The sequence below is a fragment of the Apium graveolens genome, chromosome 3, assembly GCF_009905375.1.
Source record: "Apium graveolens cultivar Ventura chromosome 3, ASM990537v1, whole genome shotgun sequence".
Lineage (NCBI taxonomy): Eukaryota > Viridiplantae > Streptophyta > Magnoliopsida > Apiales > Apiaceae > Apium > Apium graveolens.
In genome coordinates this window covers 205,931,030-205,957,417 of record NC_133649.1, presented here as the reverse complement: position 1 = coordinate 205,957,417, position 26,388 = coordinate 205,931,030, and the positions used below count along the sequence as shown (strand labels likewise).

General features: G+C 36.6%; 1 non-coding gene across 1 annotated transcript; it reads left to right on the top strand.

Annotated features, from left to right (window-relative positions):
- Positions 1–2,334: 2,334 nt before the first annotated feature.
- LOC141715761 (small nucleolar RNA R71) lies at positions 2,335–2,441 on the top strand. The gene has a single exon (XR_012572511.1). It is a non-coding gene; the product is annotated as a small nucleolar RNA R71 (small nucleolar RNA).
- Positions 2,442–26,388: the final 23,947 nt, after the last annotated feature.

Below are 26,388 nucleotides of genomic sequence, written 5' to 3'. Positions count from 1 at the left end.
TGTCAAGCATCTGATCAATGAAAGGAAGAGGGAAATGATCCTTTCTCGAGGCCTTGTTCAGCTTCCTGTAATCCATGCAAACTCTCCACCCCGTGACTGTTCGAGTAGGAATGAACTCATTCTTCTCATTAGCAACCACTGTGATGCCTCCTTTCTTCATCACACACTGAACTGGACTCACCCAAGAACTGTCAGAAATAGTATTGATGATCCCTGCATCTAGCCACTTGAGAACTTCCTTCTTCATAACCTCATTCATTATCAGATTTAACCTACTCTGCTGCTCAACAGTTGGCTTGCTTCCTTCCTCTAGCGGAATTTTATGTATGCAATAAGAAGGGATGATTCCCTTGATATCTGCTATAGTCCATCCAATTGCCGATTTGAACTCTCTCAGAATTCTCAAGAGCTTTTCCTCATCACTACCTGAAAGGACGAATGTAATAATAACAGGCAAAGTAGATGCATCACCTAAAAATGCATACCTCAAGTGTTTAGGAAATGGTTTAAGCTCGAGTATAGGAGCTTCCTCAATAGATGGCTTGAGGCACTTTGGAGAATTTTTTAGCTCTTCAAATTCAAGAGATTCAAACGGCATATCCAACCTTCGCTTCCAAAGAGAAGCATTCAAATATTACAACTGCTCATCACCTTCATCATCATCACTATCTGAATTTCCCAACAAGGCCTTCTCTAAGGCATCAGACCTTAGCATTTGATTAAGTTCCGAAGTAACCACAGAATTGACCAACTCCACTTTTAAGAACTCCTCATTATCAGTAGGGAATTTCATGGCATTGAACACATTAAAAGTCACATCCTGATCCAGTACTCACATAGTGAGCTCACCCTTCTGCACATCAATCAAGGTTCGGCCCGTAGCTAAGAATGGTCTTCCCAAGATTATAGGACTCTTTTTATCCTCCTTGAAATCAAGAATTACAAAATCAGCAGGAAAGATGAGTTTGTCCACTTTGACCAAGACATCCTCCACAATGCCTCGTGGATATGTAATAGAACGATCAGCCAACTGCAAGGACATATAAGCAGGCTTTGGATCAGGTAAATCCAACTTCTTGAAGACAGAAAAAGGCATCAGATTGATGCTAGCTCCCAAATCACATAAACACTTGTAGAACGACAAGTTTCCAATGGTGCAAGGAATAGTGAAGCACCCAGGATCTTTAAGCTTCGGAGGCAACTTCTGTTACAGCACAGCACTGCATTCCTCCGTGAGAGCTACAGTCTCTAAGTCATCGAGCTTTAATTTCCTTGTGAGAATACCTTTCATGAACTTCACATAGCTAGGCATTTGTTCGAGAGCTTTAGCGAAAGGTATGTTTATATGAAGTTTCTTGAAAACTTCCAAAAACTTAGCAAATTACTTATCCAACTTTTGCTTCTGCAGCCTTTTAGATAAAGGAGTTGGAGGATAGACCTGTTTCTCCCCTATATTACCCTCAGGAGGAATGTGTTCCACAGTTTTCTTTTTTGGTTCCACTTCTGCTTCCTTTTGCACTTCTTCTTCAGCCACAACTTCAACTTCTGGAACTTGAGATTTTTCAGGAGTTGCAACCTTCCCATAGCTCAATGTGATTTCCTTAACTTGCTCCTTAGCTTCCCTCCTGCCTGGCACTTAAGTATCACTAGGGAGTGTACCAGATTATCGATTCAACAAGGCATTGGCAATCTGCCCAATTTGATTCTCCAAGGTCTTAATAGAAACCGCTTGGCTCTTGCACATAAGCCTCAACTCCTCCTATTCAGATTTTTTCATTAGATTATGGTAGTTGCTGAAGTTGGAGTTGTTGCCTTGGTGCATATTGCGGCTGTTGAAAACCAGGAGGGTTGTATTGCTTTGCTACATATGGCTGATAAGTCCGTTGCACCGCATTCTGATTGTTGCTCCAGCTGAAATTAGGATGATCGCTATTATTGGGATGATAGGTGGATGGAACTGGCTGCTGCGACCTCTGAAAGTTGCTCAGGAACTGAGCTGATTCACTAGAAATAGCACACTACTCCGTTTCATGCGCCCCAACACTAGTGATCTGATTAACTCCATAATTAGCCAAAGAATCCACCTTCATCGTCAAAACCTTAAGCTGAGCAGCTATAGCAGTAGCTGCATCTACCTCCAGAATTCCTGCTACTTTGCCATGAGGCATTCTCTGAGTTAGGTTCTGGTATTCATTAGCATCCATCAGCTCAATTAATTCATAAGCTTCATCGTAGCTTTTAGCCTATAAGGCTCCTCCTGATGCTACATCAAGCATGGATCTAGAAATTGCACCCAACCCATTATAAAAGCAATTAATGATCATCCAGTCAGGCATCCCATGATGAGGATACTTCCGAAGCATCTCCTTATAGAGGTCCCACGCTTCACACAAAGATTCTCCCGATTGCTATACAAATTGAGTAAGAGCATTCCTGATTGCAGTTGTCTTCTCCTTAGGGAAGAATTTAGTGGGAAACTTCTGAGCAAGATCTTCCCACTTGGTGTTAGAGCCTGGTGGTAGAGAATGCAACCAACACTTAGCCTTATCCCTCAAAGAGAATGGAAAAAGCCTCAACTTAATAGCATCTTCAAAGACATTATTGAATTTGAAAGTGTCACACATCTCGATGAAATCTCTAATATGCATGTTGGGATCTTCCGTCTGAGAACCCCCAAACTGAACTGAGTTTTGCACCATCTGAATCGTTCTAGCCTTAATTTCAAAAGTTTTAGCCACGATGGCTGGTCTGAAAATGCTAGACTGAATATCATTGATTTTTGGCTAGGAGTAGTCCATCAAAGCCTTTGTGTTTACTTCTGGTTCACCCATTATGACTAGATCTTCTTCTTCAACTTTCTCCTCAATAAAAACTTCTTCAACTACTTCCTCAACTTTATCCAATGTTCTCTTGCGAGATGGAGAACGCATTTGCATACACGCTCTCTAGAGTACCTGAAATACAACAAGTACCCAAGTAAGTAAAATATCTGAGTCAGTGAACTTTAACGACCACTGATGTCAAGCACAAAAACTAAAAATTAACACCGAGTGCCCGGCAGTGGCGCCAAAAACTTTTTAGGACAAAAACACGCAGTAATATCATAGTATATGCAATCGCAAGTAATATAGAATTCTTTCTAGTCCGTTCCCACAGAGACTGGTTTAGGTTAATTTCAATTAATGTACTTATGCAACAATGATATGGTTATTATTCAATACTAAGACGAATACCAATTTGAGATTGTTTATAACTAAGATATTAACTAACATGCAATTAACTAAGAGGTTAAAGGGGTTGATTTACTTATATGAAACAAACATGGGATTTTAACTTCATTACTACTTCATTCAAAGTCATTGTTCTTAACCTTATCATGCAATGGTGATGACAACTAATCAGACAACATTAAACTAGTAAACGCCAACTTTCTTTGCACGAATACCCTACTACCAGACATCCACAAAAGAGATAGAAGCTGAATAGACATCAATTATATTGAGACCCTATATGCCTATAGAATTTGACAACATAAATATTTAATGCACAAGTTATCTATCATGATTATATAGGGCAAGTAAGATGGTTAAAATTACCTACGAATTATGCATAACAAATATATGAACCTACGCTAGCATGGCAAGTTCTAAACCCCTATATTCACTTTTGCTTCAATAGAGATTAACACGCTATCTTATAAGTTTGCGACGCTCATAAGACGAATAAGCACAACCAATACTAGGATATCAAACAATCACCACACACTAAGGTATCAAAATAAATTAACTATTGAAATCCATAAGTAAATCCGTTAGAACCCCACGATAATGATTAGCCCATAACCGAACTCATCATTACCGTAGGTTCCGATGAAAGCATGGTATAATAAACTAAGTCTTTATAAACTGAATAATAAACATAGTACATTAAACAAGAGTATAGGTTCAACAAACAAGAAAACTAGCATTCAAGATTATAACTAAAATAAAGAAGCACAAGAATAAACTAGATCCTCTTCGCCTTGGTTGTATTTGTGCTCCTAGGTCTTCTTGATATCTTCTCCTTAGTCTCTGTTCTGAAAAACGTCTTTCAGATGTTATTATATAGCAGCCCAAATCGTCCAAGAGCCCAGCAAATCGATCTTCTATTCAAAAAAGAATTCCTGGAAATCGACTCGGTGCGTCTGCGCGCTCTCCCAGTGCGGGCGCGCTACAACTCTGACCACCGGCGCGGGCGCGCGCTAACACAGCACGCCCGCGGGCGCGCTGACCTTTTGGAAAACTACTGATTTTTATTTTCTTTGCTGATTTCTGATGGCGATCAACGAGTGAACATCCGAGGCACCTTCCTGAAACCAATTTAGTACCAAAGCAATGCTAAACCTCATCCTTCCTTCATCTATGCTTGAAATGCAAAAAAACTACAAAACACATAGAAAATACAAAAAACCTGAGTACAAAACACCAATTCAAAGCTTTACGAAGCCTTATAAGTGGATATAAATGCCACTTAACAACAACCATCTAAACAAAAATTCGGACCAAAAGTGACTTCTCCAACAACTTCTAAAAATTACGAAATAAATTTATAAACACTAGCATGCTATAATATACACAAGTACGAAAGCGGAATTTCGAAATCGTTACCCATAATAAATTCTGATCACCCAGAAGTGATTATCTGATGTCCGGGAAATATCTCCAGAAAAATTCAAAATTCATAGCCATAGACATACACACGCTGAAACGCCATGTGGAGTAATCAACACCGTCAAACTCCTTTTCTACGCCCCGGAAATAAATTAAAATGGAAAATATGCTACGCAAATTATCTCCTCAAAACCTTGCAATATATATACCTATGCGTAGGTATCAAAGCGCTGACCGTTTATATATATAACAATTGAAATTTGGACGGACGGTTTGTGAGATATGAATTTTTTGAAAATTAAAAATATATAAACAGATAGACAGAAGAGAGACAGGAGAGGGAAGGAAAGGAAGAAAGAGTAGGGGAAAAGATAAGGAGGAGGGGTACGCAGGGTGAGGTGGGGGTGGGGTTACATGGGGTATGTAACTATTTTTGTGTTTTTTGTTTTTTTTTTTGTTTTTGTTTTTCTTTTATTGAAACCAATAGCTTAAGCCTTGACACATAGCAATGAAATCCTGAGAATTGTACACGTATTATTTGGATTGACATGTACCCCCGACAACCTACTTCTGTTCCGCTTGTTGTGTTATAACGTATAACTCACGGATAAAACACATCAAAATAGTCCCGAAATAATTTTAAAATTTTCCAGATATTTAAAAAGTAATAAAATATAACTTTCTTAATTTTTATTAAATTTTTGGTTCGCGCATCAGACCCGCATTTTGATATTTAACGAAAAAACTTGCGAGTGAAACTAACTTGAAAAAATACCGAAATACTTATAATATTCTCAGAATATTTAAAAACTAATAACATAAACTTTTATAATTTTTAAAACATTTTTGAATTGTGCATCTGACCCGCATTTTACGATTTAACGAATAAATGGGTAGGTGAATATAATCAGAAAAATTTCTGAAATAATTTTAAAGTTCACAAAATATTCAAAACTTATGAAAATGTGAGTTTCATTATTTTTTAAACATTCTTGAATTTAATATTGAATTAACACTTAAATACAATTAGAAAATCATTTAGGGATAAATAATTGATAAAATATTATTTTCTAAATTTTATAAATTCCTAAAAATATTTATTGAAATTATAAAGTCATAAAAATAATTTTTAAAGATTATTTAAATATTTATGAAACTAAATTTGTAATAAAAGCAGTTTTTAAAGACAAAAACAAAATGATACGACTCAGTAATTAATAATACAAATAATCCTCAATTATAACTGAGTCACACACAATTAATATTACATACAACATATAGCTGAAATAATAGCTACTTAATCCCTAATATTACAAAATGAACTCAATTTACCGATATCAATAAAATGATCGGCTTTCAAATAAAATTTTGAAAATAATACATTTACGTAAATATTTTCAGAAATTAGCAAAGATTGATACAACACTTAACAATTAGCACATTACCATTTAGTAACACAAACGCGTCATACAGGAATAAAATATCCACCATTTTATTCCTTCAGGATCAGAAAATCATATAAACATATTCAAATAATAATAATAATTCTGAAAAAAACGTGATATCACAATCTACCCCTTTTATAAGGATTCCGTCCTCGGAATCAGCAGAAGAGAACATTAGGGATCTTCTGGCCAACTTTCCAATCTTACATACGTAACTTTTCTCAAAATTTCAAATACCACTGAAATTCCTTATACCACGCCATTATCACAGAAGCTTCACTCCGCACCATCGTTCTTTCCAATAAAATAAATTATTTATTCCCATACCATTTGACCAATTTCTCCATAGAATCACTTTTACCGATAGAGAGGGAAAGAATAGAGAGAAAGTGTTGTGTATATGTTGTGAACTTGATGATTTCATTAACAAAACACCTTAGTAGATTTAACTTAGTGAAATATGTAGCACTCGATGGATAAGCAAATACAGTCCCGACGGATGACTCAATATAGTCCTGACGGATGATGATTTGACATCCATCGAGTGAGTAGCTTATGTAACAACAAGTCTGTAGAATATTTCTGCATACACATTGTTTAGAATCTGTAGTAGTACTTAAGTCATGTTGACTTTAGTTAGATATGCAGAATAGGTTGATTAATTGTACATAGATGATGTCTTGTAATTCTGCATAAATGAAATGAAGTCAAGTGCCAAATAGCTACCCGACGGATGATCAACAAGGCAACCCGACGGATGATCATGTACCCGATGGATAATCAATTCAAACATCTATTGACAGTGACAACACAGTCACATGCATCGAGTGTATGCAAAAGGAATGTGGAAGCCTATTCAACTGGGTTTTTAAGAACAAAGAAGCATTGCCATTTCCATGCTATCATGAAGATATTCAAAGATTCTGGAATAGAGTAGTGAAGCAGCATAATATTAGACTTGATAGGTTTTATTTTATTATCTTATCTTATTACTGTGTAATTTTGGTGATATATAAACCAAGAGTAGCAAATAGAACAACAACAAGACTAAGCAAGTATTTTCTCAGAGAAACATTTGTAAGCTGTATGCTTAGTATTTCTCTGTAAGTTTAGTTGTTCTTATTTGTAAGCAGCTGTGAGCTATTCAAGCTTCACAGAGTTCTCTTGATATATATATATATATATATATGGTGGATACATTCTAATCCACCAGAAAGTTTTAAAGACTTGTGTTTTTATTACTTTGTTTTGATTCATATTTAACTTGTTATTCCGCACTTTGCAAATCAAAACACTATCATATATATCTTAAGTTAGAACATTTTATAATTCAGAAAAAGTTTCAAGAATTCCATTCAACCCCCCTTCTTTAATTCTTGTTGCATTGTTAGGGACTAACAATTGGTATCAGAGCAAGCTCTTGAAGAACAAAGAGTTTAAAGATCACAACAAACAGCAAGATGAACAAGAAGGATGTTAAAGTCAAGATTCCTTTTCAGGACAAAGACAATTACCATCAGCGGAAGGTAAAGATGCATCTTCATTTACTTTCTCAAGATGAGGCCTATGTGGATTGCATAGAGAGAGGCCCTCATGTACCAATGAGAGCTGCAACTGTAAATGAGCCATCAGTTCCCAAGCCAAGGCATGAATGGTCAGATCCTGATATTGAACAAGTAAGGAAGGACAAGAAGGCCATGAATATTCTGTTTAATGGAGTTGATGGTGGCATATTTGACAACATCATCAATTGCAAAACTACCAAGGAAGTTTGGGATACAATTCAGATTATCTGTGATGGCACTGAACAAGTTAGAGAAAATAAGATGTAGTTACTAATTCAGCAATATAAGCATTTCCACTTTGAAGAAGGTGAAACTCTCACTGATATCTTTAGTAGATTTCAAAAGTTACTAAATGCTCTAAAGCTGCATGGAAGAGTCTACCAAACCAAAGATTCTAACCTCAAATTTCTGAGATCCCTACCAAAAGAATGGAAACCAATGACAGTCTCCTTGAGAAACTCACAAGAATACAAGGAGTTTACACTAGAGAGACTGTATGGCATTCTAAAGACTTATGAGCTTAAAATAGAGCAAGATGAAAGAATGGAGAAAGGGAGAAAGAAAGGAGGATCCATTACACTAGTTGTTGAGTTAGAAAAAGAGAAGGAGATGAAGATAGAAGCTGTTGAGTCTACTTCAAAGGTCTGTGAAAACAAGGGCAAGGGGCTGGTAGCAGAAAATGAAGATTCTTTGAGCCAAGATGATATGGATGACATTGATGAACATCTAGCATTTCTTTCCAGAAGATTTGCCAAGCTCAAGTTCAAGAAGAACTTTGAAGCAGCTAAGCCAAATAGAAACATGGTGGATAAATCAAAATTCAAATGTTTCAAATGTGGCTTGGCAGAGCACTTTGCCAGTGAGTGTAGAAAGTCAAATTCCAGCAAGAAGAAGTTTGAGCCTGTGGATTATAAACAGAAATATTTTGATTTGCTCAAACAAAAGGAAAGGGCTTTTATTACACAAGAAAATGACTGGGCAGCAGATGGTCTGGATGAGGATGATGATGTCAGCTATGTCAATCTAGCCCTAATGGCCAAGTCTGATGAAACAGAGACAAGTTCTTCAAGTAATCAGGTAATCACCACTAACCTTGCACATTTATCTAAAGCTGAGTATAATGATGCAATAAATGACATGTCTACAGAATTATATCATTCACGTGTTACACTTAAGTCTCCTACTAAGGAAAATGCTAAAATCAAAGAAAACAATTTGTTTTTAAGTGAGAGGAATAATGTGCTAGAATCTCAGTTTATTGAATTTGAAAAATTGAGAATTGAGTGTAAAATTGCTAAGGATGAATTAACTGAGTCCTTGAAGAAAGAAGAGATCTTGAAGAAGCAGCTTGAACCAGAACAGGAGGTGATTAAGGCATGGAAAACATCTAGAGATGTTCATGCTCAAATCACCAAAGTCCAAGGTATTGAGTCCTTTTGTGATGTAGCCTGGAAGAAGAATAAGGAGAAGCTGGAATCCAATTTGGTTGAAGGATTACTAACAGATGTGGACTCGACGGATGATGAGAGTCATCCGTCGGATAACCAAAAGGATTATCCGTCAAGTGACATAAAGACATAAATCCTCATCTGTCGGCTGTAAGCAAACCTGTGAGTAAAGCCAAACTTGCCAAGTTAAAGGAAAAATATGGATCAGTTTCCGAAAACTTCATTTCAGGAGATTCTAGTCAAATGAGGAAGGAGAAGAAAGTGAATGTTGGACATATGTCTATCAAGCAATTGAATGACAGACTAGAAAAGATTGAGGTTAAAACAGAGGCTAAAAGGAAAAACCATAGAAATGGTAAAGTGGGGATTAACAAACATAACAACTACACACCTGATAGGTATGCTCCAAAAAAAATCCATGTTAAGTGTGGTAGTGTAAATCATCTGTCTGTTAATTGCAAAACTGTCATGCCTACTTCCATACCTGTGCCACCTCCTTTTCCAACATGAATGCCATGCCTTCTATGCCTATGAATGGTATGTCTACACAGAATATGAATGCCCAATTTGTTAATATGCCATTTACACCTAATCCTTATTATGCTGCATTTAGTATGCCTCAAATACCATTTAGCATGCCCTACTGGAATAACATGTTTACTAGTAGCATGCCATTTCCTGGTAATCAAAATGTGTAAGATAATTCTGTTATAATGAATGGTTTCAAAGGTCCAACTCAAATGACTAAGGATGAATCTGATATCCCCAAGTCAAATGAGATCAAACCTAAGAAACAGAAGAAGAAAGCTAACAAGGAAGGACCCAAGGAAACTTGGGTACCAAAATCAACTTGATTTGATTTTAATGTGTGCAGGATAACAGAAAGAATCTGTGGTACTTGGATAGTGGCTGTTCAAGACACATGACTGGTGATTCTACCCTGCTCACAGAGTTCAAGGAGAGAGCTGGCCCAAGTATTACTTTTGGAGATGACATCAAGGGTTATACTATGGGATATGGCTTGATTTCAAAAGACAATGTCATCATTAAGGAGGTTGCCTTAGTGGATGGTCTCAAGCATAATTTGTTGAGTATCAGCCAGCTGTGTGATAAAGGCAATTCAGTAACCTTCAACTCAGAAGCCTGTGTTGTGACAAACAAGAGAAGCAACAAAGTGGTTCTCACTGGAGTGAGAAAAGGGAATGTGTACTTAGCTGACTTCAACTCATCAAATGCAGAATCCGTTACTTGTCTTCTCAGTAAAGCAAGTCAAGATGAAAGTTGGCTTTGGCACAAGAAGCTATCCCATCTAAACTTCAAGACCATGAATGAACTTGTAAAGAAAGAACTGGTTAGAGGCATTCCTCAAGTGGAATTTTCTAAGGATTGACTGTGTGATGCATGCCAAAAGGGAAAGTAGATTAAAACATCATTCAGAAAGAAGCTTGATTCAACAATTGAAGAGCCTTTGCAACTGCTACACATGGATTTGTTTGGACCAGTCAATATGTTGTCCATCTCAAGGAATATATTTTGCCTAGAAATTATAGATGATTTCTCAAAGTTCTCTTGGACATATTTCCTTAAGTCCAAAGATGAGGCTAGTGAAATCATCATCAATCACATAAGGCAAGTCAACAATCATCCGGATATCAAAGTTTAAAGAATCAGGAGTGACAATGGAACTGAGTTCAAGAATTCTGTCATGAGAGCATTTTGTGAAGAAAATGGGATTTTGCATGATTTTTCTGCAGCAAGAACTCCACAACAAAATGGAGTAGTAGAAAGAAAGAACAGATCACTTATTGAAGCTGCAAGGACAATGCTTGAAGAATCTAAGTTACCAACATATTTTTGGGCTGAAGCTGTAAATACTGCATGCTACACTCATAATTTTCCTCTGGTTAATCAAGCAAAATGCATGACTCCCTATCAATTGTTCAAGAACAAGAAGCCAACTCTAAATTTTCTTCATGTCTTTGGCTGCAAATGTTATATCTTGAGAAATCAAACTAATCAGAATGGGAAGTTTGATGCTAAAGTAGATGAAGGAATTTTTGTTGGATATGCTGTTGGTAAAGTATACAGAGTCTACAATATGAGAACCAACATTGTTGTGGAATCAATACATGTTGTGTTTGATGATAAAAAGATTGAAGGACTGCAAGATGGAGATTACCATGAGAGCCTCAAATTTGACAATGTGGAGATGGTTAGTGATGACAGTGATGATGAAAGTGATCAAGAAACGGTATTAAAGGATAATGCAGAAAAATCCACTACCAATGAAGCACAAAATTCAACATCTGTCGAGTTGCAAAATGCTTCTTCCGTCGGGAGACAATCTGCTTTATCTGCCGGGAGACAACCAGCTTCATCTGTCGGTACTCAAAATTCACCATCCGTCGGGTCATCAAACGAAGCTGAAAGTCAGAATAGATCACTTATAGAAAGTTCCCCTTTCTCAAATCAAAGATCCATTAACTCAGGGGGAGTTTCTAATAATCAAAACTCAATCACACATCAAGATAACAATGACGCTTCTTCATCTAGAGCTAATCTACCTTAACAAAGGAAATGGACAAAGGATCACCCCTTTGAGCTCATCATTGGTGATGTATCTTCTAGAGTTCAAATAAGGAGAGCAACTCAAGAAGAATATATATATAGCAGCTTCCTCTCTAAGGAAGAACCAAAGAAGGTAGAAGAAGCTTTGTTGGATCCTGATTGGATTTTAGCTATGCAGGAGGAGCTAAACCAATTTGAAAGGAATAAGGTATGGAAGCTGGTACCCAAGCCTAAAGGAAAGAATCCAATAGACACCAAATGGGTATTCAAAAACAAGATGGATGAAAATGGCATAGTAGTCATGAACAAGGCCATATTGGTTGCTAAGGGCTACTGTCAACAAGAAGGAATAGATTTTGATGAAACTTTTGCTCCTGTTGCAAGACTTGAAGCCATCAAAATTTTCTTAGCCTATGCAGCCTATGCCAATTTCAAGGTCTATCAAATGGATGTCAAAAATGCCTTCCTAAATGGAGATTTGGAAGAGGAAGTCTATGTCAGTCAGCCTCCTGGTTTTGAAGATCCAAATTTTCCAGAATATGTCTACTATCTTTTGAAAGCACTTTATGGACTGAAGCAAGCACCTAGAGCCTGGTATGACACTTTGTCAAAGTTTCTCTTAGAGAATCACTTCACTAGAAGTACTGTAGAAAAAACCTTATTCTTTAGAAATGTTAATGCCTCTAGTATACTTGTTCAAATTTATGTAGATGACATTATTTTTGGCTCTATAGATGAAAAACTTTGCAAAAAGTTTGCCAAATTGTTGCAAAGTAACTATGAAATGAGCATGATGGGAGAACTAACTTACTTTCATTGTTTGCAAGTTAAGCAAGTTAGTGATGGAATATTCATTAGTCAAACTAAATACATTTATGATCTTTTAAAGAAGTTTGATATAATGGATTGCACATCTGCAAAAACTCCCATGGCCACTGCAACTAAGCTTGAATTAAACACTACTAAAAAGTCTGTGGATATTTTAATTTATAGAGGCATGGTTGGCTCACTTCTGTACTTAACAGCTAGTAGGCTAGATATAATGTTTTCTACATGTCTTTGTGCTAGATTTCAGGCTGATCCTAGAGAATTTCACTTAGTAGCTATTAAGAGAATTTTCAGATATCTCAAGGGAACACCAAAACTTGGCATTTGGTACCCTAGAGATTCTGGTTTTGATCTAACTGGTTATTCAGATGCAGATTATGCAGGTTGCAGAATTGATAGAAAAAGTACAACAGAAACATGTCAATTTCTAGGAAACAACCTTGTGTCCTGGTTCAGTAAAAAGCAAAATTCAGTTTCTACTTCTACAGCTGAAGCTGAATATATTGCTGCTGGCAGTTGTTGTGCACATATTCTGTGGATGAAAAACCAATTGCTAGACTATGGTCTGCAAGTGGAAAGAATTCCTATTTTCTGTGATAATACAAGTGCAATTTCCATCACTGAAAATCCAGTACAGCATTCAAGAACATAGCATATAGACATCAAGTACCACTTCATAAGGGAACATATAATGAATGGTACTGTGGAACTACATTTTGTTCCAAGTAAAAAGCAGCTTGCAGATACATTTACCAAGCCACTGGATGAATCCACCTTTTCAAGGTTGGTAAGTGAGTTAGGTATGCTAAATTACACTTGAATCTTCACAGATAATTTGCAAGTTGCAATCTAGCCAGAAATTTAATTGATTTTTCAATCTTGGATGAAATTTTGGCTAAGTCAAAATATACATCTCGATGGATGATCATTATTCATCGAGTTTGATCATCCGTCGGTATACAATCTGTTAATAAAATCAATTATTTTTCTGGAATATTTTATATCTCGACGGATAACTGATTTATCCTCATCCGTCGAATTGTCTTATTCCTAGCCGTTGATTCTCTGAACATTATCCATCGAGTATACTTACAATTTGTAAGCATAACACGATGGATAATTGATGGAAGTTTTACAGTTTTTTTTAAACGGCTATTTTGGGAAATTCTTATTGGTTACTATATTTTACTTTATTATTTTTGACAGTTATTTTTGAGAGAGTATAAAAGCATAATTCATTTTCATTGCTTTTCTTTTATCATTCTCAAATCATCTGCTCTAACTTCTCTCTTTCTCAAAAGCACTTATTCTCTCTCTGCAAGTTTTTACTCTCTAATAATGGCACCAATCGTAAAGATCATGTCTCAAACTGGATTTATCTACGAGAAGAACAACTTCACAGCTTTAGTGAACAAGGGGATTCAGCAATCTGGGGACTACCACAAAATGATGGATTTTGTGAAGAACTGCAAACTCAACTATGCCATGCTGGAATCACCCACCATTTACTATGAGGATGTTGAAGAAATGTGGACGACTGCAACATACAACTCAACTGATAAGAGTATCACTTTCACTATTAAAGGTAAGGAATTATGTGTTAATAGTGATATTGTTAAAGCATGTTTCAAAATTCCTGATAACACTGTAACTTCTCCGCACACAGACACTGACATTGTTAATATGCTTAATTCCATGGGCTATGCACTCTCTACTTTCAAATTAAGTGAGATTAGGAGATTGGGTTTTAGGAAGGAGTGGAGTTATTTATGTGATGTAGTTACTAAGGTATTTTCTGGTAAAATTAGTAATTTTGATTCAGTTAATATCTCTATGCTCAACATGCTTTACATGCTAGTAACTGATAAAATTTTCAACTTTAGTGATCTTTTCATATTTGAGTTGGGGTTTAAGTTAGGGGAGCTAAATAAGAGGGGTAAAAATGTTTACTATGCTAGATCTTTAATGATGCTTGCTAACCACCTCTCTGAGGATATTGTGCTTGAGAACCCAAAAAACAAACTAGATTGTTGGGTTCAAGAAAGGAGAATCATTGCAGATTTGAACAGGGCAAACCATCACAAAGAGGTGCCACTCTTCTATTTTCTGGTTATGGAGGCACCTCAGGTAAGTGAGGTAATTTCAACTATCCTAACTCTTCCAACCTCACAAATTTCTTTGCATTCTAGTGTAGCTATGGCAACTATATCATTGACCCAACAGTTGCCTACCCAAGCTGCCAAACCCAAAATTTCAAAAATAAAGATAATGAAAGACCCCTCTGGTGTCTCTTAAAAGATGCCAGTTGTAAAATCCACCAAACCAAAAGAGGGGAGTGTGAAGGTGGGTAAGAAAGGTGAGGGATAGGGTGAACATCAAAGAAACCCTAAGGATAAGGTTGGAGAGGTGAGTGTTTCCCAGCCTAGCCACACTGCAATTTCCCAACAAACTGCAGTGCTTAATAAGGATATAAGCTCTTTGCTAGTTGCATCCTCCCAAAAGGATGTGACTATTGAACAAAGCTCTCAGCCAAGAGCACATGCCAAAAGGGTAAGGGACACAAGCTCACCCCAAACTTATACTAGAAAGAAGAAATCAAAGACCCTTGGGGATGTACAGGGTTCACACACTGTGCAAACTAGTGCTAAAGACACAGTCACTGCACCTTCTCAAAGTCTGGTTGATGTGGCTCCAATAAATATGGAGTCACAGCCAAAATCTCTAACAATTGAACCCCTGAAACACCAAATTCTCCCACACACGCTTCGGATGCTGACATGATAAACACATCACTTCCAAATTCTCCATCTTTAACTCTCTTGGAGAAGCCAAAAATCCAAGCAAGTGAGCATCATCTTCTAGATAATTTGTTGGCTCACTTGCCATTTCTTTCTAAAACTGTTGAGACATCTGTGCCAAAATTCTCATCAATCTGCACAGAGTCCACAATAGTTTCCACTCCAAACTCATTCATTTCTACTCACTCGATGGATATTGTTCATCCGTCGAGTAGTGATTGTATCCCGACAGATTAGCTTAACAGCAGTTATCCGTCAGATAGTCAAACTGCTAACCCGACAGATATCCCTTATCTGTCGAGTGTCTCTACACAGCTTCAAATTTCATCAATTATTAAAAGTGCAGAAGACTTAGTGGTAGTGCAATCACTCCTAGGATTGAGGGAAGGGAGTGAAATGAGTGAGAGTCTGGGTTGCTCCCAGGAAAAAGGAGAGGAAAAGAGTGAACAAATACAATCCATTTCTTCAGGATTGGCAAAAGTGAGTGTGAGGAGTCCCACCTTAGATGGTGAAGGTGAGGGTGTGAGGGTGGGGAGCCAAGGTGAGACCTTGATGCAATAAAAGAGAGATCAAGAGAGAAATGCAGGTACAGGAGTGATAAGGATGGAAACTATTGCAAGTGAGTCAATGAATGTCAATGATGCAGAAAGGGAAAGGTTATTTCAGTAAGAACATCAAGCTGTTATAGATTCCATTTCCCTGGATGCTGAGACATTTACTCACCCTGTGACAGCTTACCAAACTCTAGCTGTACAGGGCAATGAGGAGGCTGAAAGATTGCTGAACCTGGTGCATACTACACAATCTTTACAAAGAGCAAAGGATGCAATCACTGCTATGCCTTCCAACATTGGCAGTGATTTTGAACTGGATAAAGCTTCTTTTGGGGATGCTGATGGGGATGATGAGGAAGACAACATGGACATAGGGGGAGATGCAGTTGTTCCTGCCTGGATGCTTATAAAAGAATGTTCCTACTCATATCTCCAATCAACTCTATTCAAGATAATTCATGACACCCAAGTAGCCATTCAGGCATCTTCCAATGCTAGGACAAAGAAGCTACTCACAGCACATCTTGAAGCACTCCAGTTGCATAAAATTCAAGCCCTCCAACACAGTCAGAGTGTGGATGCAATCAAGCAGGAAATTTCTGAAGTCAAGTAAGATGTTATAAAAAGGATGGATGCTAGACTCCCTGCAACCACCATGACTGAAATTGCTCAAAAGCTAAGGAAGGAGGCTGATCTCAATAGGAAAGTTGAGGCCATGAACTCAAGACTATCTGCTGTAGAGAAGTCAATGGCCAAGATACTTAACATTCAAGAAGCTCAGACTGCACTACTCCAACAGTTTGTGGCTGCTCAACTCCCTTCCACACAACTTGATGATAACAAAAAGGGGGAGAAATGATCAAGTGAGGGGGAGCAACAACTTAATATTCAAGTTAGCAAAGTAATTGTGCCTACGATTGCTTTCACTAAGCCACCAACTAAGGACAACATTGATCTGATTAATGAAGCAGCAGCCACTTTGAGAGCAGCTGAAAAGAAACAGTTGAGCCCAATCAACTGGGAGAAAATTGATGAGGATATACAAAAGAGGATTGGGTTAGTAAAGAAGCCATAAAATCAGCCATTCATCACTCTCAAGTCAGGCAAATATCTATGAATGAAATGAGCATGAATAATCTGGAAAGAGGACAGCCATCCTGCATCAAATCTCCAAAGGCTAAGCTAATTTTGAAGCCAAAGGTGAACTATCCAAAATCTTCACTAAAGAACCCCTTGGACACAATGCATGAGACACCAAAGCCTGATGAAAAGAAGCTATTGGCCATGTCTATAGCATTCTACAAGGATCCAGTTGATTCAGCACTGAAAAGAAGAATTGCTAAAGTTTTCAGGAATGCTAAGGAAATTTATGTGGTGGCTGGACACCCTCAATTTGCTGAAGAAAAGAGAGAAGAAAAGGCGAGATTGAAGCAAGAAAAGAAGCAAGCTGCTCTAGATGCTAAAAAGGTCAAACAAAAGAAGGAGCAAGCTGCTATCTTGGCCAAGTGACAAGCTGTGAAACCCACACAACAAATTTCTGCACAACCATCTAAAATTGTTGAATCTCAAGATCAAGTAATGCAAAATGAACCTCCACAGACAAAGAAGCCAAGGTACAAGCAAAGAATCAACAGAAAATTAGATTTCAGTGATGAGGAGATGGAAGGGTACTTTTGCAAATAGTCTATTTCTACAATAACTCAAACATCCATCCCCTCTGTGGCACATGAAGAATTCAAGATAGATCCATCCAAAAATTTCCATGGTGAACCTATCATTCCAAAGGATGAACCAATAGAATGGGATAGTCTACCAATACCTGAACTCAATCTACCTCACTTCATGAAGCCAAAGAAGACAAATACCAGAGCAGTCAAGAAAGTGAAGCCCTCAACTCTCAGATCCAAGTCCCTAACCAAAGCTTAAACCAAAGTCAACAAGGGAGACATCATGTACATCTGTGACATCAAGGAATTCTCAGATTTAAACCTCTATCTAGATGAACTGGAAGAAGTTAGAGGGATTGATGCTTACAGGAATCTACCAGAAAGGTTAGTATTCAAGTATAAGGGAGGAAAAGAGATACAATGGCCACTTTACAGGATCCTTCAAGAAAGTCAATCTATGCTGATAAAGGTTTATTCATCCTTCAAGAAGAACTTTAGATTCAATGTGATAGCTAGAAGACTTGTTCTAAAGAAGATTGAAGAACTGAGGAGTATTAGAGGCAACGATGCACTCCCAAAGATTCTAACTATTCCTTACACAGGGAGTAGAGTGCATCTAAGGCCCTACTGGCTGATGGAATTCATGGATGATAAAGGAGTTAGAAGATTCTTCAGATTAGAAGACCAATTGAGCATCTCTAGCAATGAGACTCTTTTGGAAATGCAAGAAATGCTAAATCTCTCAGAATCTGATGAACTGGAATTCCACATAAACTTCAAAATCAGATAGAAGAAAATAACAGAAAGCTTGGAAAGAGATCCAGATCTTCAAGGAAAAAGATTAATCTGCTCAGGCTAGAGGAGCACCTTGAAAATGACTGTGAGCAAATCTTTGTACATTTTGTTAATTGCAGCACTTTACAGTTTTATCAACTTCCATTTAAATTTATATTTTTTAGGGTGTTTTGTTATCATCAAGTTTCTCTTTATTTATGGCTACAATTCTAGTAGACATAAATTGGGGGAGATTGTTGTGTATATATTATGAACTTGATGATTTCATTAACAAAACACCTTAGTAGATTTAACTTAGTGAAAAATATAGCACTCGAAGGATAAGCAAATACAGTCCCGAAGGATGACTCAATATAGTCCCGACGGATGATGATTTGACATCCATCGAGTGAGTAACTTATGTAACAATAAGTCATGTAGCACATTTCTGTATATCCCTTTGCATAGATTCTGTAGTAGCATATAAGTCATTTTGACTTTAATTAGATATGCAGAATAGGTTGATTAATTGTACATAGATGATGTCTTGTAATTCTGCATAAATGAAATGAAGTCAAGTTCCAAATAGCTACCTGACGGATGATCAACAAAGTTACCCGACGGATGATCAACAAGGCAACCCGACGGATGATCATGTACCCGATGGATAATCAATTCAAACATCTGTTGAAAGTGACAACACAGTCACATGCGTCGAGTGTATGCAAAAGGAATGTGGAAGCCTATTCAACTGGGTTTTTGAGAACAAAGAAGCATTGCCATTTCCATGCTATCATGAAGATATTCAAAGATGCTGGAATAGAGTAGTGAAGCAGCATAGTATTAGACTTGATAGGTTTTATTTTATTATCTTGTCTTATTACTGTGTAATCTTGGTGATATATAAACCAAGAGTAGCAAATAAAATAACAACAAGACTAAGCAAGTATTTTCTCAGAGAAACATTTGTAAGCTGTATCCTTAGTATTTCTCTATAAGTTTAGTTGTTCTTATTTGTAAGCAGCTGTAAGCTATTCAAGCTTCACAGAGTTCTCTTGATATATATATATATATATATATATCTGGTGGATACATTCTAATCCACCAGAAAGTTTTAAAGACTTGTGTTTTTATTACTTTATGTTTTGATTCATATTTAACTTGTTATTCCGCACTTTGCAAATCAAAACACTGTCATATATATCTTAAGTTAGAACATTTTATAATTCAGAAAAAGTTTCAAGAATTCCATTCAACCCCCCTTCTGTAATTCTTGTTGCATTGTTAGGGACTAACAGAAAGATAAAGAGACAGAAAAATAAAAAGAAAGAGAGATAGAGATAAATAGAGAGAAAAATAAAGAAATAGAGTGACTTCGTTATATGCCACTGATATTTTAATCGCATTGCAATCCACTGTTGCTATTGGTAATCCCAGCACACAGCCTTACTTTGACTTGACCAGGATAATTCAGCCCAAATTAATTGGCATACCTTCAAATATTTTAGATGATAAAATCATGGAATTTCAAAGAGAAAGGAATTTCGTATCATAACGGGTGTCTCACCATTATGGTTACCAATTTTAATTTTAGAGAAAGTATTGTTGAAATGAAAGAACAACTGAGAGATCAATATGATCAAATGAACTTGGTATTGCGTGCCCAAATTAAGACATTATTAAAGGTTTCTTACATTCTTTTAGTCGCAACACACACAAGTGATGGTGTCCCATCCAACTCCTATCACACAGACAAGTATACCTTGTGTCCCCTATAGTTAGGGTTGTTCATCTTAGTCAGAATAAAAGAATATAAAAGGAATTCAAAATTAAATGAATAATCAAGGGTTTCTAATAAATGACTTGTTAATGTAATCTTTGGATCGAAACTTAAAAGGTTTCAAAGCTGATATTTCTGGAGAAAAATGAAATTCAGAAAACAAGATTCTGGCATAAATTGGCTAAGTGGTGTCGTATTACCAATAAACAATCCATCATATAAGAAAAGTGGAAATTTCGATATTGCAACTTGACAAAGCTATTAAAACCTGAAAATAGGCTTCATGACAGCTTCTGGAACATTACGTGATTGAAAACGGGTGTTAGGAAATATATCCTCTAACATATACCTCTTTTTGAGAGATGTCAAAAGAAGTTTATAGAAAGAGAAGGTATTGCCAAGGTCTTAATACTTTTCTTCTATTTGAACTCTTCTGTTGACTCGTCATCCAATTCTAGACACTTCTTCATGTTCCAAGAATATAGATAATCTTCATCATTGTCAAATCATAGTAGCCTCGGAAGATTCCACAATAGAATTTGCAACTGCCAGGATTTTTATCCAGCCCCACACAACTATCTCAAAAGAATACGCATATCTTAGCTTACTCGTTGGTACTATATCCAATAGTCCAATAGGAATTCGATATGAGCTCAAGCGTTCTCACATAGCTATACACACTCCTACACACTCTCATTTCTAGTTTACTATAACCTCGGCTCTGATACCAACTTGTAACACCCCCAAATCGGGGGTCAAGGGATTTGGTCGTCACTATGAAACCTCAATCCAAAATAACATGTTTAATCAATAAATAAATTCCAGCAACTCAAATATAGCATCTGTGACCCCACACTATACGAGGATCTTTTCAAGTTACAGTTCTAGAAACAAGAATTCCAAATTTCCATAAATACATTTTTTACTTTCTTTTAAAACAAATTCCAACTCAATACTAAAGCTGCTATTATAACTTCGAAAAGAAGTATACTAGGCAGGCCCAATTATACAATATACAACTATAATATAATATAATATAAACAACTTTATACAATAGAACTTACACAAGTCTGCAAACCTTGGACCCACCCATCTTCCAAAAGCTTCTTCTTTGTTTTCTCGAATTACACGGCTAAACAGCGTAAGCTAATCCTCACTGGAAGGTTAAATTGAAAAACAAGCAAGTATGAGCGAAAGAAATGCTTAGCAAGTTAAGTATAACATAAATATGGTCTTTTTGATATAAAAACCGACATCTGCTGTTAGGTAATGAATAACGCACAGAGGGGGAGGGGTGAATGTGTTTTACTGTTTTTGGGCTTTTCATAAAAGTTAATGGTTGAATAAAGTAAATTAAATCTTGTAGAGAAAAGTGTTCATGCAGAATTTAAATTTACAGAAAATAAAGAACACAGATCTTCAAAACTCACTTAATTTTATATTAAAAATTAAGACTATTTTGCTACAAAATTTCTAAGCTCTTTGATGTTAAAGAGCTCAGCTTCTTCTTGAGAGTGATACAAGAGATTTTATCTAAATTGTTACAACTGACTAAGGACCAGTGTTAACTTTATAACTCAGTTAACTGCTGGTTTAAACAGTGGATAATAAACATGCTATTAGCTTTTCTAAACTGTCACTTGTCATTTCTATTTATAGAAAAGCAGATCTTCCATTTATGGCTTAGCATATCTTTAGCATCCCGTGTTTACTTTAATCTTCCTCTGTCAGTTAATCTTTGCCATTGATCTTGCACACTCTTCAAGCTGCTTTTTGTAGACTTGTCAATCCAGCTGTTGGATTGTTTTTTGATTGTTTATCTTGGATATTGAACTGATCTATAATTCTGTACTTTGAGACTGTACCTCGAGATCTCCAGTTTAAATTTATAGAACACTTGACATCTCGATAAGTACATAGGCTTATCGAGATCTCTAGCACTCCATATTTAGTTTGGCTTGTAGAGGTCTTCAGCTTGTCGAGATCTCTAGTCTTCACATCTTCACTTTGACTTGTAGATAAGTCTTAGTTCTCTAATGGAACTTGACTTATCGATAACTCAGAGTTCTCTACTGAATGTAGACTTGTCGATAACTCTGAGTTCTCTAGTGAATGAATGACTTGTCGATATATCCAATCTTCAGTTCTTCAATTTGGTTTGTCGATATCTTCCTGAGTTCTCTAGTAGTTTTCCTGACTTCTCCACTCTAAATTCATTTCTTCTATCCCGGTGGATATTTCTCATCCGTCGAGTAATGATTGTATCCCGATGGATGTGCCTAACAGCAGTCATCCGTCAGATAGCCAAACTACTATCTGATGGATATTCCTCATCCGCCGGTACTCTCTGCAACTCGAATGACTTCTCTATAACATTAAAACTGTGACTTATCTTGACTTAGAATATTTTTCTCCAAACAGATTTATTCAACTCCAAGCTTCTTCAAAATTCTTCTGAGGCGTGATCTTCTTGATCTTCTTCCAGATACAATCCTTAGGCTTGATACTGTTTTAGGAAAAAGACTCCAGTCTGCTCCTTTGCATTTTTACAGACTTTAAGTGTTACAAGTACAAAATACAAATTAAGATAACAATACAACTTACTTAGAGTTGACAAGATGTCTTAGTCTTGTTAAACTACAGGCATGTATTTTACAACAATCTCCCCCAATTTGTGAGAAGATTGCTTAACACAAATTCATGCTTGTTAACAAGACTAACCCCAAGTTTAGAATGATGGAAGATAAAATTAATACATGGTGCTTGATAGAATTACAACTTGTACAATATAAGATTCACAAGGTTCAATGGTTACAAGATTCAGGTAAAGACAGTTTTTATATCTGCTTCTTTTCTAAGTTGATCCTTCAATTTGTCAAGAATTTTAAGTTCTTCTATGATAGGTGTTCCACTTAGAGCTTCAACAAGTTTTTGTCTTGCTGCCTTAGAATAACCTTGATCCAGAAACTCTATGCAGAATCTTGAAACTCCACCAGCTCTAATGTTTAGAAATCTCCCGTCTTTAGAGATTCTGCTCATTTCTTTTGCTTTCAACTCTTCTGATCTTTTTATGTACATGTTTATCTCTTCATCATGCCTCCTTCTTCTTTCTTCAGCTTCAGCCTTATCTCTTTTCTTTGTTTCCTCTCTGTCAATCAACCATTCAGCTAGAGATGATCTCCATGCCCTCGTAACAGTATCCTTCCCTTTTAACAAACTTATCACTCTCTTAATTTATGTGGGATCCAAAGAGTCCATTAGCTTTTTGTCTAGAAGAGTGAATGTACCATCCTTAAAATAAACTCTAACTTCTCTCAAGGATACAATCCAGACTCTAACAATTTCATCAGCTAGATATTGGAAATGGTCTTCATCTGAGGTGCACCAATTTAGAGGTAGAAAGTCAGATTCCTTGAAGCAATTAGAGATGGCTCTTTCAGTGACTTCCACTTTCTTTGCAGGCTTGACTTTCTTAGGCTTTCTCCCAACAGATTTGAACTTAAATTTTAGTAAAGGTTTGGTTGAAGGTAGGGTTGCCATTTTCTTGAGATTTGTGTGGCTTGAGGTGATTGGAATTTTTAGGAAGGAGTTGGCAGTTTGTCTATAAAAAAATTTCAGCTTAGATGTTCGGGAAAGTTTGATGTTGGAGATAGTTGATGCTGTGGGTTGAGCTGAGGTTTGAGATGGTTGTATTTGGATTTTTAGGGTTATTTGAGTTTCTGAATCATGATGAGGCTTTCTGTTCTTCCTCTCACCTCTTCTCTTCTTCTCTTCATCTTTCTTGTCATCCTCCTTCTTCTCACCACCCTTGTTACCCGATGGCTTACTGGACTGACTAGGGTTTGAGCCAGAAGGATTTTGATCACTCTTCTTCTGCTCATCATCATCGAAGTCATCATTGTTGAACTGAGTTTTGGGCAAGTCGGCTTCTGCATTTTCCAGATATCTCCTTAGTAGGTTTATTATTTCCATATCATCATTGTTCTTATTTTTCTTAGCTTTTAAGCTAGTTCCTAGGTTTATGATAAGCCTCTTGTTGCTCATGACACATTGTTTGGGGATATTGAAATATCTGAATTGTCTGGTGGTTGGACGGATGTATGTTATACCCTTGCTTGGATGTAGATATGCTTCAGGGAAGGCAGCTACCTGAGCATCCCTTAGTGTAGTTAATAGCATTGTATCTTCATGACTTATAGTTCTAACTTTGTAGATAAAGATATCTAACTCAGATGCCCTCCTTGAGACAAGGCAGTTGAGGGACACCTGCATACATCTGTCTGTCCCTAAGTCATTTGCATTAACCACTATCCTTTCTTCCAAAAAATTGTCCTTATTGACCTTGATCACTCTTATGAAATTGATTGTCTTGTCTAGGGCCTTTTTATATGTGAAGTGATTATTGTTGAGAGAAGCTTTTAAGGCTTTGAGTAGCTCTTCAAACTCTCTGCTCTGACTAGGTCCTTTAGCAGACCTAATAAGTCTTTCCATGTCAAGATCAACTTCTTTAGCTTTCTTTTCAACACCCTGAACTTGCTGTTGAGCCTTTGATCATGTCAACCTAGCCTCTATCTCCCCCTTAGTCTTGTTGACATGCATTAGAAGAGGAGTAGGAATTTCAGGCCTTACTTGCTCAGGCAGAAAAGGTAATGGTATGTTGAGTTTACCTATGATGGCTCCTAAAGCTACAAAATTCTACATTTGAAGATGTTTATGGGAGTCCACCAGAGTTTGGATATCTGTTTGTTGGCTCTTGACAAGAGATGTCAAAGACTGAACTTGTGCAGTGAGAGAGGAGTTAAAGTCTTGCAATGCTGTGACTTGATCCTGTAGAGACTGAATTTGCAGATTTGTTAAAGTGGATCTAGGCTGATAAGAGCTGCTAGATGTGCCAAAATGTTCTTCTATACCCTCTTTGTTCCCTTCCATTAGCAATGCTGAGGGCTTAAATGTAATAACTCGAATTTTTGAGACCTTGTAAAACGTTTAATGAATAGTAACCCTGACAGACGGGAAAAACTTTTGAGCCCACACTATGTAGTGCATGAGAAAATGAGTTTCAGAGTTGATATTATGATTATACGTACCAAATAAGTGTATGTAAACGCTATTAGTTTTTGAAGAAAATGAACTTTGAAAAACGACCATGTTTACGACTCATCGAGGATTACGGGAATCCCAATATAATTATAAGATTAAAACCCTACGAATTTATATCCAAGTACGATAATTCAAAACATAAGGAATAAATACGAAAGGAATTACATCGCGAACCACTTACGAGGAAGTATTACGAAAACGTTTAAGCGACCGAGCGAACGCGTAAACGATTAAATAAACGTAACGCACTAACTAACCATGGTAAGAAACTAACCATGGTTACTTTTTCAAATAGTGAGCTAGATGTAGGATTATCAAGCAAGGCTAATTAAATAGTATGCTAAGGAAGCTAAAACAAGTAGCTTAGCTTGTAAACTAACAAGCTACTTGGATTTGTCCCCAAGATTTGCAACAAGAATAAAATCCTAGGATACAAACTAGGAGAATATCAAATCAATATAAGATATCACCAATCCCATTTCCGAGAATCACCCAAGGAAGCAAGCATAAAACTCTCCCCCTTCTTCATTTCTTCCATTCGGCAATTTCAAGAAAAGGGAGGAATTCAAAATCAAAATCTCAAGTTCTAGCCATGGTTAAATCCTCCCATTAATTCTCAAGCTTCCTAACAACCAAATAAGGTAAGATAATTCTTTGATCTCTTTTTATCAAGGTTTGATGGGTGAAATAAAATCAAGAAAGTTGCTAGTGAATAGTATGAATAGTAACTCTTCTTTGGTTTCTTGATTTCAATGGTAGTTTTAGGTTCCAAAAACCATACCAAGCACTCCCAAGACTCCACCATCCTCAAGAACACATCTCAAGCTTTCAAGAAAGGTAAAAATCTTTGACCCAACTTTATTTAAGATTCAATTTCAAGATCCTTTTAGTATGTAGTTATAAACCTAGTTTTAGAGGTGATGTTGTTGAAATCTTGATGTTTAGCTAAGTAGATTTAAGGTTGATTGTTGTTGCCTCGAGAACATGATTTTCTTGAGAGGATTTAGTGTGTTGATGATGATATGATGATTGTTGATGGTAGTATAAAGATTTAGGGCGTAAACGAAACTCCGATCGTAAACGTAATCTCGTTAAAACGAACAAAACGTAACTTTAAGTTTCTGCAGAAAGTACCGAAGATTTAAACTATGAAAAATAATGCTTTATTATGATATACAATGTTATAAGGATTGTTTAGGCACTTGAATCGCT